Source organism: Cupressus sempervirens, chromosome 8 (genome assembly GCF_028749045.1).
Source record: "Cupressus sempervirens isolate cs-2001-9-10 chromosome 8, ASM2874904v1, whole genome shotgun sequence".
Lineage (NCBI taxonomy): Eukaryota > Viridiplantae > Streptophyta > Pinopsida > Cupressales > Cupressaceae > Cupressus > Cupressus sempervirens.
The window spans coordinates 718,721,701-718,740,277 of record NC_143125.1 but is presented as its reverse complement, the minus strand read 5'-3'; the positions used below and the strand labels follow the sequence as shown (position 1 = coordinate 718,740,277).

Below are 18,577 nucleotides of genomic sequence, written 5' to 3'. Positions count from 1 at the left end.
ACCAAACTCTTTTCTAGCAATGACAATATCACAAAAATCATACTAATAGGGTTCTAGGATTTTATCAAGGTAATAATCTTCTCCTTTAGCATTGATGGAAAAACTCTATGCACTTGCAATTCAACCAAATACTCAACTTCCCTTTCTACTAAGCATCATCTCTCCCTTTTTCTTTCATTTTTCACATAATCTCTCCCTTTGATAGCAATGGAAAAGGAAAAAATAATAAATTTTCTAATTTTTAAAAAATTGGATGTCTCTATATGATTCATCTTGCTTGCTATACTCATTATCATGTTATTCCAATTATTCTACAAGTTTTCAATAATTGAAATATGGCCTTTTGCTTGTATAATTTGTGCAATAATATATGCACTTGTTCCTATCAATAATGTACTTAAGAAAATATATTTTGTTTCTATTTATTGCTGCATGAGGCTCGTGTATATTGATAACTGGTAAGAATCACTATGTATATCATCAATAGAATTATCTACATATCTTTCAATCCTTCCTCTACTGTATTCTTCAAATTCCTCTTTTTCTATGATAGTATTGTTGTAGTTTCAACAAATCTTGATTCCATGTTGCAACTTCATATATAATTCCTTTTGAATATTTTGATCATTATTTATTTCATCTAAAAAGGATTTTAGTTACATTCCACCTTTTTTTTTTTCATGAATCCTTACTTCTAGTATAAAATGAGATAATTTTTTCATTGTTCTTTTCACAACCTTTGTTTTTTTCTTGTCTTCCAATTACTCAATAAGCTTGTCCTTTTTTGTAGTTTCCTAACTTTAGCAAGAACTATCCTCATGATATAATTCTACATGAATCCTTCTCAATATTTCAAATTCAACTATACTATTAATTTTCACTTCTTCACTATTTGCATCTCTTTTTCTTTTTTCAATGGTCACTTCTACCTGTGTCATTTCTTGCAATGTTCTTGCATCCTATACTTCCATATATTCGCTCTTATCTTCCATATACTTGTGCTAGCCTCATTTGATATTGTAAGTAATGATACAATAAATGTATGTAAATGAGTTGTACCAATTTTTATATTATCATTGATGCCAAAGTCTCAATTGACTAGAAAGGATGCTACCTCGGGAAAGTACCACATCGTTTGATTGGTGAAGAGGATTTGAAGAAAGTATGATGGAGTTAGTGATTCTATGTAAGGTATTCAATTGGCACTTAAATGAGATGGATAATGATTATATTATAACATTGATTTGATTGTTTTACAAGCATTTACTATTACAATATGTTGAATATCAAAAGCTTAATTGAGTCACAAGGTTAATGAAGGGAGACTCTATTCAACAAGTGACTATAGTATTTCTTCAGCGATTAAAAAATAATAATAAAGAACATAGTATTTCTTGAGAAAGATACTATAAACAGAGTTATATATTGTCTCAAGTAAATATAATGTTTACCGAGTGATAGCTAGATGAACAAGTTTGCAAAATTGGAATCTGAGGCCGACTTTTCATGGAAATTTGGAAAGTTCAAGAAGCTCTTTTGCAAGAGTAAAAGTTTTTTACAAGATAAAAATGGAGAAAAATAAAAAAGAATCTGGCAATAGAATTTGAAGAAGGATAAGAATGGATACAAAGTTCTATGCAAAGTTATATTTTCTATTAGTATATATTCATTGTATGAAGGAATTTAGTTCTAAACCTAAGATCAATAATTTTGATTAAGCAACAAAAGAAGGAAGAATATGGAAACATTGAAAAATGTATTTAAGGAGGAGAAAATAATAGTTTTAGGTCATTGGTTTGAAGTCAATGATGATTTTAGTGTGGTGATGTTTTGAAAAATATGAAGATGAGAGAATTATGATTGATATTTGTGTAGAAAGAGAAGTTATTGAAGGAGAAGAGCTAAGTGTTGAGGCAAGTGAACCAAGCCAAGTAGAGAGGAAAAAAGGAAGTTTTGCATAAGTAAAAATAAGAGTTAGAGAAAGAACTAAGATCCAATCAAGAAAAGGTAGTTTCTATTCTTACAAATCACTTTATACTATTTACATATTAACCATTGTAGAAAAAAATATTTGAAGCATTGAGTAGACCTAAGAATTCTATTGAATCCTATGTGGTAACATTGATGAGGGGTGTTTGTAATTTCATTAAATCAACCCACTCTTTTTGGTCCTAGACAAGGAGAAATAAGGTGTAGATGATCTTTTGGTGAAATCCTATATAACAAGGTCACTTTAACAAAGTGTATGTAACCCTTAACAAGGTAGTCTCCTAACAAAGATCACTTTAGAAGAGTTAAATTTTTGGGTTTTGAGTCCAAGGTAAATTTTCCCTTAATTTAGGTTTTCCATGTTAAACATTGCCATCAAAATTGTGTGAATGTTATTTGTGTTTCTAGTTGATTTACATGTTAGAATAGTTTACTACAAATTAGTAACAACTAAGTTATCACTAGGTAATAAATATCTAAAAGTTACTAACAATTAGTAATACAAGCAACAATTTGTTAACAATTGGGAAGAGATTGATGTTTTAATCAAATTTTGTGTTTTATATATCTATCGAGCAACTATATGTATTGAACTTATTATTTTACAATGTTCATATTGCTTTTATGGTGATGAAATGTTGAAGGGAAAATGAGATAAATGGACATATTTGATTTACCCCCCCCCCCCCCCCCCCGCCCCCTCTCAGTTATCCAACACTTTGATGTGGACTTCTTGCTCCTTCTTAGCACTTGTACCCCTTATACCTTTGATAAAAAAGGCTTATCAACAACAACTTCTCCTTATTCCATTGTTTCCACAATTGGTTCATTTTTTTTTCTTTATGCCTCTGTTTAGATGTGCCATCTTTTTGCTCTTCATTTATCTTTCCTATTTCATCACTCCTTCTAGATTATTCTTCTTCTTATGTATTGGTATTTGTGATATCCTCATATTCACTCTCTATTTCCTTATGGCTTTCATCACATGTTAAATCTATATATGCCTGCTTAATTGTTAATTCAAATTATAAATTATTCCTATAGGTAATGATTCATCTATTATTGTATCCTTAATATGAAAGATTTTATTCCACATTATCACACTATCTTTTTTAACATCTTCAATCATTCCATCAATAATATTAGCTTTCCCATAGTTAATAGAGAATTTATTTTCATTCTCTTCCAATAGTTTATCTATCTTAGTAACAGATATGTCTAGTTTTAGTATGTACAAAGGTCTTTATTGGCTTTCTCTCTATAGTTAGCCTACATTATTCCATTTGACTAGGATTTTGTCGTAGAGTTCTATATGAATTCTATCCTTTAACTATCTTAGAAAATATTAAAACTTATGCATTGTATACATTATTTCTTCCTCTATAACTAATTTTTCTTCTTCACTCAATTTATAAAATTTATAGTCAGTTATGCTTCCAATACTTCCATATTATTTTATTCATTTTCCTAGATCTTTAATAGTTTTTTCAGTTTTATTTTTCACTTGTTGCATGAATATTTGTGATTCTTACTTCTTCCTTTGTCATCTTGGTTGTGTCTTTCCTATAGTTTGATTTATTTCTCTCCTTGATGCTTGAACTATTATAGATCTTGTATGTCTTATTTGTTTGCGTTTGACAACCTATTTCTAATTCTTCATCTTTGCATATGTAGGTGAAAAATCAGTAGAATTATTTCTTCTAATTTTAGCTCCTTTGGACTTCATCTCTCCCATTATGAATTTCCTATAGTTTTCCTCATATATCCCAAATCTTTCAACTCCTTCATCCTCCACTTCAACCAATCATTACACAATTATTGATTTATGTTTATTTTCAAACACTTCATATCCAAGTGGTATTACCCATGAAAATCTAGGCTTGTACAACCTTCACCATATAAGAATGTATATTTACTAAGAAACATATTTCTTAGAAATATATTTACTTGTATTTATTCACTATTCGAGATAGAATTCAATCTCTTTTCTTCATTTTATCTTGAGCTTCTTTGAAATAAGACCGCATCATGCTATTGTAATTTCTTCTTAACATTTCAATAAATATATTCACTTAATGTGTGATCAGTTCACCAGCTAATCAATTAACAATTCTTATTCTAGGAAGTAATTTTGCATATAGAACTACATGTAGACTAATATATTTGTCCATACCTTAGTCCTTTTTTCTCTTCTTTCCATAGATTAAACATTAGCTAATATCTTAACATTTTACTTAGAACTAACTTATTTCCTTCAACAATTATTTCATAAGCTACCTGTATGGCTCATATGGGTATTTTATAAATTTTCTCATCCTAGTATATTTTGTATCCTATAACCAAAGATGTAAACCTTATTTTTCTATCTTTGATTATTCTTGTATCAAACATATTGTGGACTTGTCTATACCTGACTAGTCCATCAATTTGAATCTTCGGATCCAGTTCTTTCACACATTTATAACCATTTTTTGATATTTCTTTAACAACATTGGTGATATCCTTTGTTATTTTAACTTTTTCATTCTTTTAGTTGTAAGTATTCTCTATACACTTTGCTAAGTACAATTTTGATCCATTCTTCATCAAAATTTCTAGGTAGGTAAACAATATATGCCAGTCCCAAATTCATCATTCTGTGCTTCCTTTATCTTGAATAGTTCTTCATATTCTAACTCAATTTTCTCATTTCCATAAAACTCAATCTAGTTAGTCTAAAGATATCAGCTTATATCCTTTGTTAATAGCACTCCATCTGGTATTCTTTATAGGGCTTCAATTCTAGCTATATCTTTGGCTTTTAGTGAATACAAATTGTATTTCAGTTCATCTTCATCATATCTATTTACCATCATACTTCTCTCTTCCATATTGTTGTGAGTTGATCTCAATCTCTTGATTAGAATCTCCCTTGGTTTGAAATGTTCTTTTATCTCTCGTTTTACTTTTTACACACTTGCCTCTTTTTGATATGAAGAATTTGAGGCATGTCAATCTTGACCTACATTATAAAGTTATATGTCCCTGTTCTACACATTGATATCACTTTACAAGTTCAATTATGTAGTATTTTAGATAGTAAATAGTTCTATTATTTTTTTGTGATCTCATCTTGAATATTTTTACTTGTGACCATACTAAATACATTTGTAGTATTAACCATTAAAGTTCTTTTTATCTATCCTACTATTGCTTCATGTCCTACATTCTTGGGTTTTATGACCACATGTGTCGTAGTTGTAGTAGTAGCCATTAAATCATATCCGCTTTGAACTTGTTTCTTGTTTGTATACACAAACATCTATGATTATATTATCCACAATAATAATAGATGACATGATAGTTTAGTCTTCCTGTATCTTCTTCTTTTGTCTTTTGTCATTGATTGTTTAGAGTTTGATGTCTCACCTTTTTCTTTTCTAACAATTCTGATACTAACTTTTTTGGTACCTATTAGTTGCTCCTTTTGTTTCACTAAAAGGTTTTGCCATTCCTTCATACTTTCTTTGAATTTGGTAAAGTTAACATTTATCTCCGTTTCAAATTTCAATTCATTGATGAAGTCATTATTCTCTTTCTTCATTATTTGATTTTCATTCTCAATATTTTGGCTTCTTTCACTAATTCTATTGATTAAATCATCTCGAGCTAGAATATCATTTCATTGTCTTTCTATAACTAGATTGATGCAGGAGCATCGAGAGATCAAATTCAAATTCCAAAGATATCTACCTATGGTTAAAGTGCTATTAGAATCAGATCACTAAATGCCATGATAGGGGATTATGGGATTCAATTTTACCATTTAATGATCTTATGTGTCTATTCACAATAGAAATGTAATTGTTGGTGATAGCATTATCAACCCGACTAAACTAATCTACCAATCCTTGTTATAGAGAGTTGGTTATTAAGTTAGTTTCTGGTTCGGTTTTGTCGGTTATCAAACTATTATAGGCATGAAGCCTGATATGCAAAAGATCGGTCATGATAGTAAAAGAGGGGGAAGCTCGATAAGAGGGGGAGATCGGGCATAGTTGAAGGAAGAATCCAATAAGTAATTGGGATTAATTGGGTATTGTCTTAATGTCAACCCGATCATTGATGAATCCAATATCTCAAAGAAAGGAGGCGATGTAAGCTAGGATTGAATGTTCACTGTCAGAACCGTAAGCATCGACTTGGAAGGCAGGAGTAGAAATTAGAATTCAAACTTGGTGTTTAGGAGTAAATTGTGTAAAACCCTATAACAGGTGAAACAAAAGGAGGGCCATAGCCATAGGCAGAGGCCCGGGTTTTGAAAAGAAGGAAGAAGCTGATTTGCAGAGAGGAGAAAAAGCTCAGGTTCTTGTAGATGGAAGAAGCCCGATGACCAAGGAAGGAATCAGGTCTTAGCATGAAAAAAAGCAACCAATTTGCACATGTGTAACCGCAGATCAATAAAATGAAAGATTTGTGGATATGCATTTGGATTACAATCGAATGTCTTCCATGTTTTGATATGCATTTCTTTTTGTGTTTCTTCATATACATCCGGGTAGTAGGGCTTTTCAGTTCAAGATGGTAATTTGAATACTTTAATAATTCCCTTTCAAAGATATTCATTTGCACTAACTGATAGTCAACATAGAATACTGAAATTGATAGTTCCTTGTTATAGTCTTTAAGATACTGATAGCTACTATCTTAAATTGATAGCTCCTTGTTATAGTCTTTAAGACACTAATAGCTACTATATCATAACTGTAGTAATAAGGTGCTCATTTGAAAGCTTGTGATAATGTCATCTTTTGAATGACTACACACTATTAAAAGTATTTAATTCTATGTTAAGAGTATCAATGAGCTTATTAAAGAGTATTCTATCAAGCATTTTAGTCTCACTATCACCTCATAAAGGGATTTTATATTTGTTCTGATAGCTACGCTTCCTTCATCCTTCATACTTTTCTTTTGTCTTTTTCATGCTTACTTGTATTCATTTCCACCTCCTAACCTAGTTAGGGTTTATAGACTCTTCCATAAGCTTCTCTTTTACCTTTTCTTATTTATAACTCCAACAGATCTTAACTTGTCCAATAAGCTAAGCCTTATGATTCCAATAACATATTGACCTCCAATAGTGATCTATGCCTTTTCTAGCAATGATCCTATAAGGGGAACATGCTATGGAAATAGGAGCTATAATAACTTTTTAGGTTTCTTATTAAAAGGATCCATGTTTCCTATTCCTAAAATTCCAAGTACTAGCATATGATGTTGATCCAAACTTGATGAAACATGGAGTCATAGAAGGAATCATCTTGAGTTCTAGTTTCTGGGTTCGATTGTGTGCAGTTTTTTTAATCATCAACATTCCGGATCATACTACATGATCCATCATCAGGATGCTAGAGAACATGAAGAACAAAAAATGATAAGATGCAGATGTAGCAAACTCCTAAAAAAGGATCCAAGCCCATATCCACTCTGAGACACTGCATCCCTACCGCTAAGGACCACAGAGACGTCCTTACTGAGGCTGGGGTCTACAAAGTCATGTGTTCTTGTGGAACCCCTTACATTGGAGAAACTGGCTGCTCTTTCAACACTAGAATCAAAGAACATGCCGCTGACATCAAACATGAACGAATTCTTAAGTCACACTTGCTGAGCATTCTTCCTCGACCAAGCATCACATATGCTTAGAGGATAACCAAATCGTGTACAGAGAGGACATTTTCTTCAAGCGCAAGCTCAAAGAGGCCATTGAAATCAATAACCATCCCTCTAACCTCAATCGAGATGAAGGTTGGAGCTTGAGCACTTCCTGGCGTCCTTTATTATCTTCCCTTCACAGCAACAATCCTGGGTCCTGACCTTCTTTCTGTCCTCTCTCCTTCTCTCGGGTGTCTCTTCTCCCCCCTTTCCCTTGTCTCCTTGGTTCTCCTTTCCCCTCCTTCCCTGCCCCCCAACCCCCCCTCTTCCTCATACCTTGGCCCCTTCCCCCCCCCCCCAATCCTCATCCCCTCTTCCCCTCGTCTTCTTTCCCCGAGTTGAGGTCCTCGCTCTCTTTCTTGTGTTCTCAATCTCTTGTTTCTCCCCCTTACCATCTGCCCCCCCCCCCCCCCCCCCCCCACTTTTTGTTTCTGTAGGTCACCTCTCGGTGCTTTATTGTCTTGTTTGGCTTGGTTTCTCTTGCAAATTTATTTCCTTATTGTTTTAATTGCTATTTCTAGTGAGTTTTTTCCTTTTTATTTTATCAATTTTTCTATTAGGTCTCGCCCATTTATTGATATATATATATATATATATATATATATATATATATATATATATATAACATTTTTTAAAAATTTTTTTCTAGTTTTCTCCGGTTGTATTTACCCCCCTTTTAAAATTTTTTTTCACCGTTTATTAAAGTCATCTTTTGTCTTTTGTTAAATGTTTTTTTTTTTTTTTTTTTTGGGTCTAGCACCTACATTTATATTTATATTTATATAATTTATTACTTATTATTTAGTCTTTTCTTTTACCCATCTACATTTTTGTAGATTCGGGTGTTTATTCTCTGGCTCCTTATTCCCTTATTAATTTTCTTCTCTTTTTCATTATTATTATTATTATTATTTAGTCTTGTCACTCTTGGTACTCTCAACCTAGCTACCCCGCCCCTCCCTCTCTCCTGTTCCTTTTTTAGGAGTTTGCTACATCTGCATCTTATCATTTTTTGTTCTTCATGTTCTCTAGCATCCTGATGATGGATCATGTAGTATGATCCGAAACGTTGATGATTAAAAAAACTGCACACAATCGAACCCAAAAACTAGAACTCATATGCATGGATTGTGGAAATCTCATAGATTTGATTGATACCCTTCATGGGAGGGAGCTGTCATTTAAATCTAAACAATTAGAGAATTTAAGAACCAGATTGGCTAAGAAGATTGCAGATTTAGCATTCCTAAAAAGATGTTGTGACTTCTAGCTTGTTCCCACGTTTGTCAAGATCTCCCACCACCTTTGGAATGCTCATACCAAACATATCTTTGTGCAAGCTTCTCTATCCCTGCTCAGGTTAGTTATCAAATCCACCAGGAGAGCGATCAATTTGTTGAACACTAAGCTGTTGTCTCTTCACTCAGAGCTTGCGGCCACCTTAAGACCAGACCTTTGGGCTCGATTGGACCTCACCTCGTTCGCCAAAGCTATGGGACGTAAAGAAGATGTTGTTAGAAGACAAAGGCGTAAATTTGATGCTTTGCTGTGCATGCAGTTGGGGTCTGTTGCTCTCCACCAGTCGACCGCTCATGCTTGGTCCTTCGAGTTGGGTGCTCTTCATCCCTAGTCTCATATGAGCCACCCTACACGTCAGACTTGTGGGCATAGTAGCATGGAGGATGCCCAGCCATGCTTGCCACTTTTTGATGCCTCTACAGTCATTGATCGCTGTGGTAGCCACCCTACACGTCAGACTAGGGGGCTTAGCATTATGCAGGTTGCCTAGCCTTTTATTCCTCCTCATGATGCCTCTACAGTCAGCGCTCTCTGCTCGCTCGCTCCTATCCGATCTCCCACTCCAGTCCACTCTCCAATCCGTGTTCATTCCACCAGCACCTCCGCGCAGACCTCCCCTTGCTCTTTTTTTCCCTCCTCTCCACTTGCTCTTGCCATCCACTCGGCTTCAAGTGTTGTTTCTTCACCTGCGCCTACCCTCCACGCAGTTTCTAGGGCTCCCCGACTTGCTTCTGCCCTCCACACGGTGTCTTCTAATCCAGTGGCTAGGGCCCATTGGCATTTGGATCTCCCTGGCGACCTACCCCCCGCGGTGGAACAACAATGGTCTGGTCTCAACGGATACCACTCTCTGCCAGGTACAAAATCTCTTCCTTCCTTGGTTGATGGCTTTTCTCATTATGAGTCTGCATTTTTGTTCATCTTCCAGCGCCGCCCTTTGTCCTGTCTTTGACCATGTTGTCCCGCCCCCCATTAATGGTGGTTTGGACAACTCAGTTAGCTACCCATCAGCTTGCACGCCTAACCTACCACCTCCCACCAATAGCGTGACCTCCATTGTGAGTACCAACCCGCTCCTTTTGCCTCATTCTCCTCGGCTCGAGCACCTTCCCCCCTCTTGCTCAACTTTGACCTTGCCTTCTCTGTCTCGTTCCCCTTGTCTCCACCTTCTTTCCTCACCCATTGGGAGAACCTTGGCTTGTCCCCCTCCTGCTAGCATGGCCAATTTAATTAAATATTGGGAGGTGAAATTAGTAGTCAACTTATCTAGTGCCGCCATTGACCCTCTTTCCTTTAAATTTCTTAAGCGTGGCCTTAATTTTTCCCTTTCTCCGCAAGCCATCCCCCATATTAACTTTCTTGCTGACGTTGAGGCTGCTCTTCGCTCTCTCCCTGCCAACATTGCGGAAGAAGTGAGACAGGATTGTGCTGTGGCTCTGTAGAAGGCTAAGCCTCCTAAGTGTAACATCCCCACAGCGGAGATTAAAGCTTTCAAAAAACTTCTCCGCAACCATGATTTGGTTATCTCCAAGGTTGATAAAGGAAATGCCACAGTGATTATGAACAAACCTAACTACACTTCTAAGATGCTCGACCTTCTGTCAGACACCAGCAGCTACAGGGTTGTCCCCCACAACCCTTGCACCAAAATCATTAAGAATGTCAAAAAAGCTATCAGCAATTCCTCTCTTGATGATGCCACTAAAAGCCGTCTTCTTCCCTCCAAGGAGCTTACCCCCTGAATTTATGGGGTTCCTAAAATCCACAAAGCTAACATTCCATTGAGACCTATAGTAGATACTATTGGTTCCCCAACCTACAAGTTAGCTGCCTATCTCGCCAAATTGCTTGCCACACTCATTGGCAACTCTGATTCCTTTGTCAAAGACTCCAACCATTTTGTCCAATTCATTAAGGATGCTAGATGTGATAATAATGACATCTTGGTTAGCTTTGACGTCGTCTCCCTCTTCACCAAGGTCCCCATCCCTGAATCCATAGAGATTGTCAAGCGCAAGGTGAATGGTGAGGTGGCCTCTCTGGTTGAGTTGTGCTTACGATCCACTTTCTTCTCCTTCCTTGGTGTCATTTATGAACAAGTGGATGGTGTGGCAATGGGTTCACCACTCTCCCCTGTTATCGCGAACATCTACATGGAAGCCTTTGAGGAGAGTGCATTACACTCTTTTCCCCTCAAGCCCAAGTGGTGGAAACGGTATGTAGATGACACCAACATATGCTAGCCACATGGTCTTGAAAAGTTGGAAGAGTTTCATGCACACCTCAAAAATTTAGTCCCTTCCATTTCTTTCACCAAGGAGATCGAATCTGACAACTGCTTACCTTTCCTGGATGTTTTAATCACAAAAAAACCTGACGGGTCGCTTGGTCGGCGAGTGTTTCGCAAAGCCACCCACACTGACCTTTATCTTAATGCTTCCTCGCACCACCACCCCAAGAAAAAGCTTGGTATCCTTAAAACCTTGGCCCTGAGAGCGCATAGGATCTGTGACAATGATAACCTTGACCAAGAACTTCAACATCTCCGTCAAGTTTTCAAGTGGAATGGATATTCGAGTAGACAAATCACTAAAGCCTTCCACTTGGCCAAATCTCTCCATCTTTCGCCACCCAACATTTCTCCCTCTATCCCTGAGACCTCCCCATTTTTTGCCATCCCCTATGTTGCTGGGATCTCCCACAAGATCTCTAAACTTCTTAACAAAAAGGGCATCAAAGTGGCATTCAAGCCCATATCCACTCCGAGACACTGCATCCCTCCTGCTAAGGACCACAGAGACGTCCTTACTGAGGCTGGGGTCTACAAAGTCCTGTGTTCTTGTGGAACCCCTTACATTGGAGAAACTGGCCGCTCTTTCAACACTAGAATCAAAGAGCATGCCACTGACATCAAACATGAACGAATTCTTAAGTCAGCACTTGCTGAGCATTCTTCCTCGACCAAGCATCACATATGCTTAGAGGATACCCAAATCGTGTACAGAGAGGACAATTTCTTCAAGCGCAAGCTCAAAGAGGCCATTGAAATCAATAACCATCCCTCTAACCTCAATCGAGATGAAGGTTGGAGCTTGAGCACTTCCTGGCATCCTTTATTATCTTCCCTTCACAGCAACAATCCTGGGTCCTGACCTTCTTTCTATCCTCTCTCCTTCTCTCAGGTGTCTCTTCTCCCCCCTTTCCCTTGTCTCCTTGGTTCTCCTTTCCCCTCCTTCCCCGCCCCCCAACCCCCCCTCTTCCTCGTACCTTGGCCCCTTCCCCCCCCCCCCCAATCCTCATCCCCTCTTCCCCTCGTTTTCTTTCCCCGAGTTGAGGTCCTCGCTCTCTTTCCTATGTTCTCAATCTCTTGTTTCTCCCCCTTACCATCTGCGCCCATCCCCCCCCCCTCCCCCTTTTTTGTTTCTGTAGGTCACCTCTCGGCGCTTTATTGTCTTGTTTGGCTTGGTTTCTCTCGTAGATTTATTTCCTTATTGTTTTAATTGCTATTTCTAGTGAGTTTTTTCCTTTTTATTTGATCAAGTTTTCTATTAGGTCTCGCCCATTTATTGATATATATAACTTTTTTTTTTTTTTTAAAACTTTTTTTCTAGTTTTCTTCGGTTGTATTTACCCCCCTTTTAAAATTTTTCACCGTTTATTAAAGTCATTTTTTGTCTTTTGTTAAATGTTTTTTTTTTGGGTCTAGCACCTACATTTATATTTATATTTATATAATTTATTACTTATTATTTATTCTTTTCTTTTACCCATCTACATTTTTGTAGATTCGGGTGTTTATTCTCTGGCTCCTTATTCCCTTATTAATTTTCTTCTCTTTTTCATTATTATTATTATTATTATTTAGTCTTGTCACCCTTGGTACTCTCAACCTAGCTACCCCCACACCCCCCCCACCCCCCCCACCCCCCTCTCCTGTTCCTTTTTTAGGAGTTTGCTACATCTGCATCTTATCATTTTTTGTTCTTCATGTTCTCTAGCATCCTGATGATGGATCATGTAGTATGATCTGAAACATTGATGATTAAAAATACTGCACACAATCGAACCCAGAAACTAGAACTCATATGCATGGATTGTGGAAATCTCATAGATATGAGGAATCATCTTATTTTTTGGAAATGTAAAATAGTTTAGCAAAAGTTTGTTAAATTATAATAAAATTACAATTAAGTACATCTGAGCAATTTACACTTTAGAGCATTTCAAATGAGTTGATTTTGAATTTAAGTTTCAATGTGTGGCATCTAAGTGATTTTTGAAGGAATTAGGAAAAGGAAACTAGAATGTTAAAGTATAAATAACACAAATACACATAATGATAGAGCAAGACCTTTTTCCAATTTCTATTTTTCAAATAAATTACAACATATTAAGCATGATTGAAGGTAATAAATTGATAAATATCCACCTCTATTTAACAAAAAGTTATTAGAAACTTTTCATGGAATTTAAATCTATATTTTTTCACCATAAATTGTATCTGCATAAAATATATTTCTCACCTAGGTCTCACTAGAAAATTCTTACAATCCTCTTTCCAATCAATTTTTATTTTTTATTTTTATGTTGGTTAAAATTCTATCTTATTCACTATATTCTAGACTTTAGGTCCTTTATTTTATCATGGTTAAGTGTCCTACATCACCTGGGATCCATTTGGTGGTTGCGGGGAATAGGAATAGTTATTTTGGAATACTTATTCTAGAATAGAAAATGGGTGTACATATTCGTATTCTTTGGTTCAGCCAGAATTTGATGGGGAATTCACAAACCCAAAAATTTATGTTTTCTAAAATAAATAAAACTGGAATAGGAATACGTATTCCAATTCCACCTATTTTGGTGGAATTGCAAAACCTCATTTTTGGGTCAAAATTGGAATATGTATTCCTATTTTATTTCGTATTCCAATTCCGATTTGGTGCATCCAAACAAAGAATTCAAAATTTTAAGAATTTACATATGCCTATTTCACTTGAATTCTAAAATCAAATAATTTAACGACTTTCCTTTTAATGGGAGAAATTTTTCAATGTTTCCCAACATTTTAAACATAAAATATAAGTATAGGCTAAGTGAAATTTTACCCTCCACATTTTAGATCCACCAAGGTCAAGATACATTGAAGTACTAGCATTGAAGTTCTAGAGTATTATAAGAGAAAATGTTAAGTATCCTTAAAAGGTATTGAATACAAAAATAGAATTTAATATCCAAAAAATTCATGATGGCATCCATAATCAACTATCCATAAATCCTACTTTGTATTTTGAATCTCAATCTTTTTATGAGGAATTTGGAATCAAGGAAACCGATGAAGGTATAAAGATTCAATTTTCAGGACTAGTGTCCTAAAATTACCTTTCACTATACGCAAATGGTTAGCTCTAGAGATTTGGATCCAAATTTTAATTCAAGCTTCAAGAGACCTACAAAACCCCTTTTCAAAAATTTAAAACAATGTCTATCATCCTTGAAAAATTTGACAAAAATTTGGCATTACAATTCATTTTTTCCCATATTATTATAAATCTACTTCTAAAGTGGAAATGTATGAGCTATGAATTATAGCATATGGTTAAAAATAATTCTTTACTTATATTGTACCCTAGCTTCTTAATTTCTCCTTTAATAATTGTACAATTATTTTAAACCTCCACATAAGACAACAAAATAAACTTTGTGATGAAATATCATGAGCCAAGTGGACCATTCGCCTTCCATAAAAAGTGTGAAATATGATTATGATTCCCAATTTGCATGCATAGGCTAGTGAGTTATATGTCACAACTCTACACTTTTTATCATTTTTGTTTGGAATATTATGTTATTTTGTTCAAATTAATGTTAATTTTAATAATAGATAATTTATAAAGAAAGTTATACAAATATTTATCCTAAACTATAAGATTTTATATTTAATTTTGTAAGACTTATCTTTTTGTAGTAAAATTGGTAAACACCTTTAATAAAAAAACTTAAATGTAAACTCAAATTTATTATGGTAATACCCGCTTTACAAATTTTCTCTTCAATACTTTACATTTTTATAATCAATTATCCATAAAGCCTACTTTGCATTTTTAATCTCAACCTCTTTATGATCAATTTGGAATGAAGGAAACGACGGTGTCTCCATAATATTACTGTGCTTTTAATTCTATTTCAAATTATTTTAAGTTCAAAGTTAATTCTTAGATGAGATTTGGACTAGGCAAGCCCCTAACCCTAAAATTATCTTTTGATATGTGCAAGTGGCTCTAGAGATCTGGATCCAAATTCTAAATATTCAAGTTCCAAGAGATCTGCAAAACCCTTTTTCAAACATCTAAAATAGTCACTATCATCCTTCAAAATTTTGATCTAAATTTGACATTAAAATTCCAACTTTTTCTTCATATTATTTAAATCTACTTCTAAAGTTGATATGTATGAGCTATGCATTATTACATATGATTAAAAATAATTGTTTACTTTTATTTTACCCTAGCTTCTTAATTTGTCCTTTAACAATTGCACAATTGCTTTCAATCTCAACTAATGATAACTAAATAAACTTTGTGATGAAATATCATGAGCCAACTGGAACATTCTTCTTCCATAAAAAGAGTGAAATATGATTACAATTCTTAAATTGTTTGCATAGACTCTTGAATACTTTGCCATAACTCTATACTTTTTATCATTTTTGTTTTGACTATCATGTTTAAAAAAATAAAATTAATGCAAATTTTAATAAAAGATAATTGATAAAAAAAGTTATACAAAATTTTCATCACAAAATACAAGATTTCATATTTCTTTTTATAAGAGTTTTCTTTATATGGTTAAATTGGTGAACACCTCACAAAAACTAAAATACAGACTCTAATTTATTATGTTTCTACCAACTTTACAATTTTCTCTTTGATATTATCTCTCACCAGCACACAATGTCCCTCATCCATGCATTTAATAGAATTCAGTATACTAATTTGTTTACCCCTTACTAGTACTTGTCTTAAGGCAAATACTATTGTATTGAGTTGCACTCTATTTAATTAATGAAGTTCAACCAATCAAACTGCTTTATTATTTTTTTTTGGGTAACAAATCCGTATTTAAATCATATAAATTATTACTTTAACTTTTGGATATTAATTTAATGCAGCGTAGGCCATAGCCAAGAGTTGCGTCTCTCCTTTCTTTATCCTTTTCTCTACAAGAGATCACTCAACAGATGTTCTCAATCATTCTTACAGAATTAGAAGACATTTGGGAGAAATATCTGTTAATAGAATTCTCAAGTAAAAATGACATCAACAATTCAGAAAATAATAAACTATGCAATCCTTACAAAAGAGCTTAGAAAATCTATTGATGCGTGGCTTGACCAGTGCGGGAGGAGCAGGAACAGCAGAAGAAAAAGCAGAAGTCAAGATCATGTGATTATAGAAGCGCTAGTTCCAAGCTCTACACACAAAATATCTCCTGTGTGTAAAGAGATGATAAAAGCAATAAGACAAGGTTTAGAATCAGGACAATCTCCTATAAAAGTCTCAGATGGAGTAAGTGGAGTATACTTCATGCCAAATGCAAATGGGGAAATAGTTGGTGTCTTCAAGCCAATGGATGAAGAGCCTTATGCTGAAAACAACCCTAAAAACTATAATTCAACGTACCCAGAGAGTCGAAAGAAAAAGGGTGTTAAAGCTGGGGAGGGCTGGTATAGGGAAGTTGCAGCATACATTTTAGATCACCCTTTCAGTGGCCCTAGAAGTAATGGAAATGATCAAGTTGGTTTTGCAGGGGTTCCTCCCACTATGTTAGTTAAGTGTTCCCATGATGTTTTTAATAACAAGTCTGAAAGGAAAAAAATCAAATTGGGTTCCCTACAAAAGTTTGTCCAAGGTGGGCACAGTTGTGAAGAAAAATCGCAAATTGACATTCCTGCAAATGAAGTGCACAAGATTTCTATTTTGGATATTAGACTGGCAAATGTAGACAGGCATTTAGGGAATATTTTGTATTTCAAAAATATTGATTCCCCGGATCGACTTGTCCCTATTGATCATGGTTTTTGCCTTCCAAAGAGCGTACGTGATCCCTAAACTCATTTTTCTTCTCCATTGCGTAGTGTAGTTGTAGTTGGTTTTGTATTTCAAAATTAAAGTAATGATCTTAATGTTCCCTAGAGGGTATTTAATTTAATTTATTATTCGATGTTATGAATGTGCCATGTAATTTGGTCTAGTTTCATCTATAAGCGAGATGGATTAACAGTTCTACTGACCCATCCCCTTTCTAATCTGAGATATTATTTAGTTAGTGGCAACAAAAATATCAGCTTTCCTTTAATGAATTAATTTACAAACTGTCAATAAACTAAAAGTGAAATAATTTGATAATCCCACAAATTTCGTTTTCCAAATCTTAGTACTTGTATAGTTTAAAGAGCCCCACACATTTGATTTTCCATAGCGTCTTAGATTTGTAGTAGCATAAGTTTTAATTTTTCTTTTCCATTGTTTGTCTGTTGCATGGGTATAGTTTGAGGATATTACATTAGATTGGAGAGACTGGAGTCAGGCATCTGTGCCTTATAGCCCGGAGATGCTCAAGTATATAGAGTGTTTAGATGCAGAAAAGGATATTGAAATGCTTAAACTTCAAAAATTAAAGATATCTCCTGAATCATGCCATGTATTTCGCATTTCTACCATGTTATTGAAGAAGAGTGCAGCCGCTGGTCTTACTGCTAATGATATTGCTTGTATAATGTGTAAGTTGGTTGATGTGGTTTCATCTGGTATTGAAATTATATTACAAGACGCAGAAAAGACAGTGCCTCGAGGTTCCACTGAAGACATTTTTCTTAATGCAGTCTCTGAGAAAATTGACAGTTACTTATCAAATATTAAGAAATGAACAACATAGTTTAATGGTGTTTCAAAGTTAAGCTCTAAAACATTCGCTTCTTCTCACATACACTAGAAATCTGTATTTTTTTTCCTTTTCTTTTCCTAATCTTTTTTGAAATCACTCAGCTTTAGATGTTAAAAATAAAAGGTGGAATTAGATGATTTCCTCTATTGTTTTACCCTATTTTCGTTTACTTTCTATTCGGGTTGGGATGGCTTATTCCTTATTCAATTGATTTTAAATCTTAGCGATGCATCAATGGTTTTGTTGTTTTTTAATTGTAAGAAAGTGACTCCTCCACCGAATATTTTTGAAATTTGTGTCCAATGTATTTCTACACGTAGACATTTTTTTATTCCTAAATTTGATATTTATCTGTAAATAATATCAAATTTATTTTGATTTTTTAAAACTTAGATCTCCTTTGAAACTATGTTGCATGATCAAGTTAACAAATAATAGACGATGCTAACATTTCTCTAGGTGGCCAACAATTCAATGTCATTCCCACGATCTATGTAGTTTTAAACCTTTTACTAAGCTTTTATACTACTTTTTACTTTGCATTTGTCCTTGCACCAAAAGATTGAGATGTTAACCTTGCAAGGGAATGCTAGTCTGCTACCAATAGATAGATATTTCGAAGGATCTAATTGTAGATTTTTTCTGT

General features: G+C 34.6%; 1 pseudogene; it reads left to right on the top strand.

Moving 5' to 3' along the window:
- Window positions 1-16,298: 16,298 nt before the first annotated feature.
- LOC149544452 (phosphatidylinositol 4-kinase gamma 4 pseudogene) lies at window positions 16,299-17,913 on the top strand (annotated as a pseudogene).
- The last annotated feature ends 664 nt before the right edge of the window (window positions 17,914-18,577 follow it).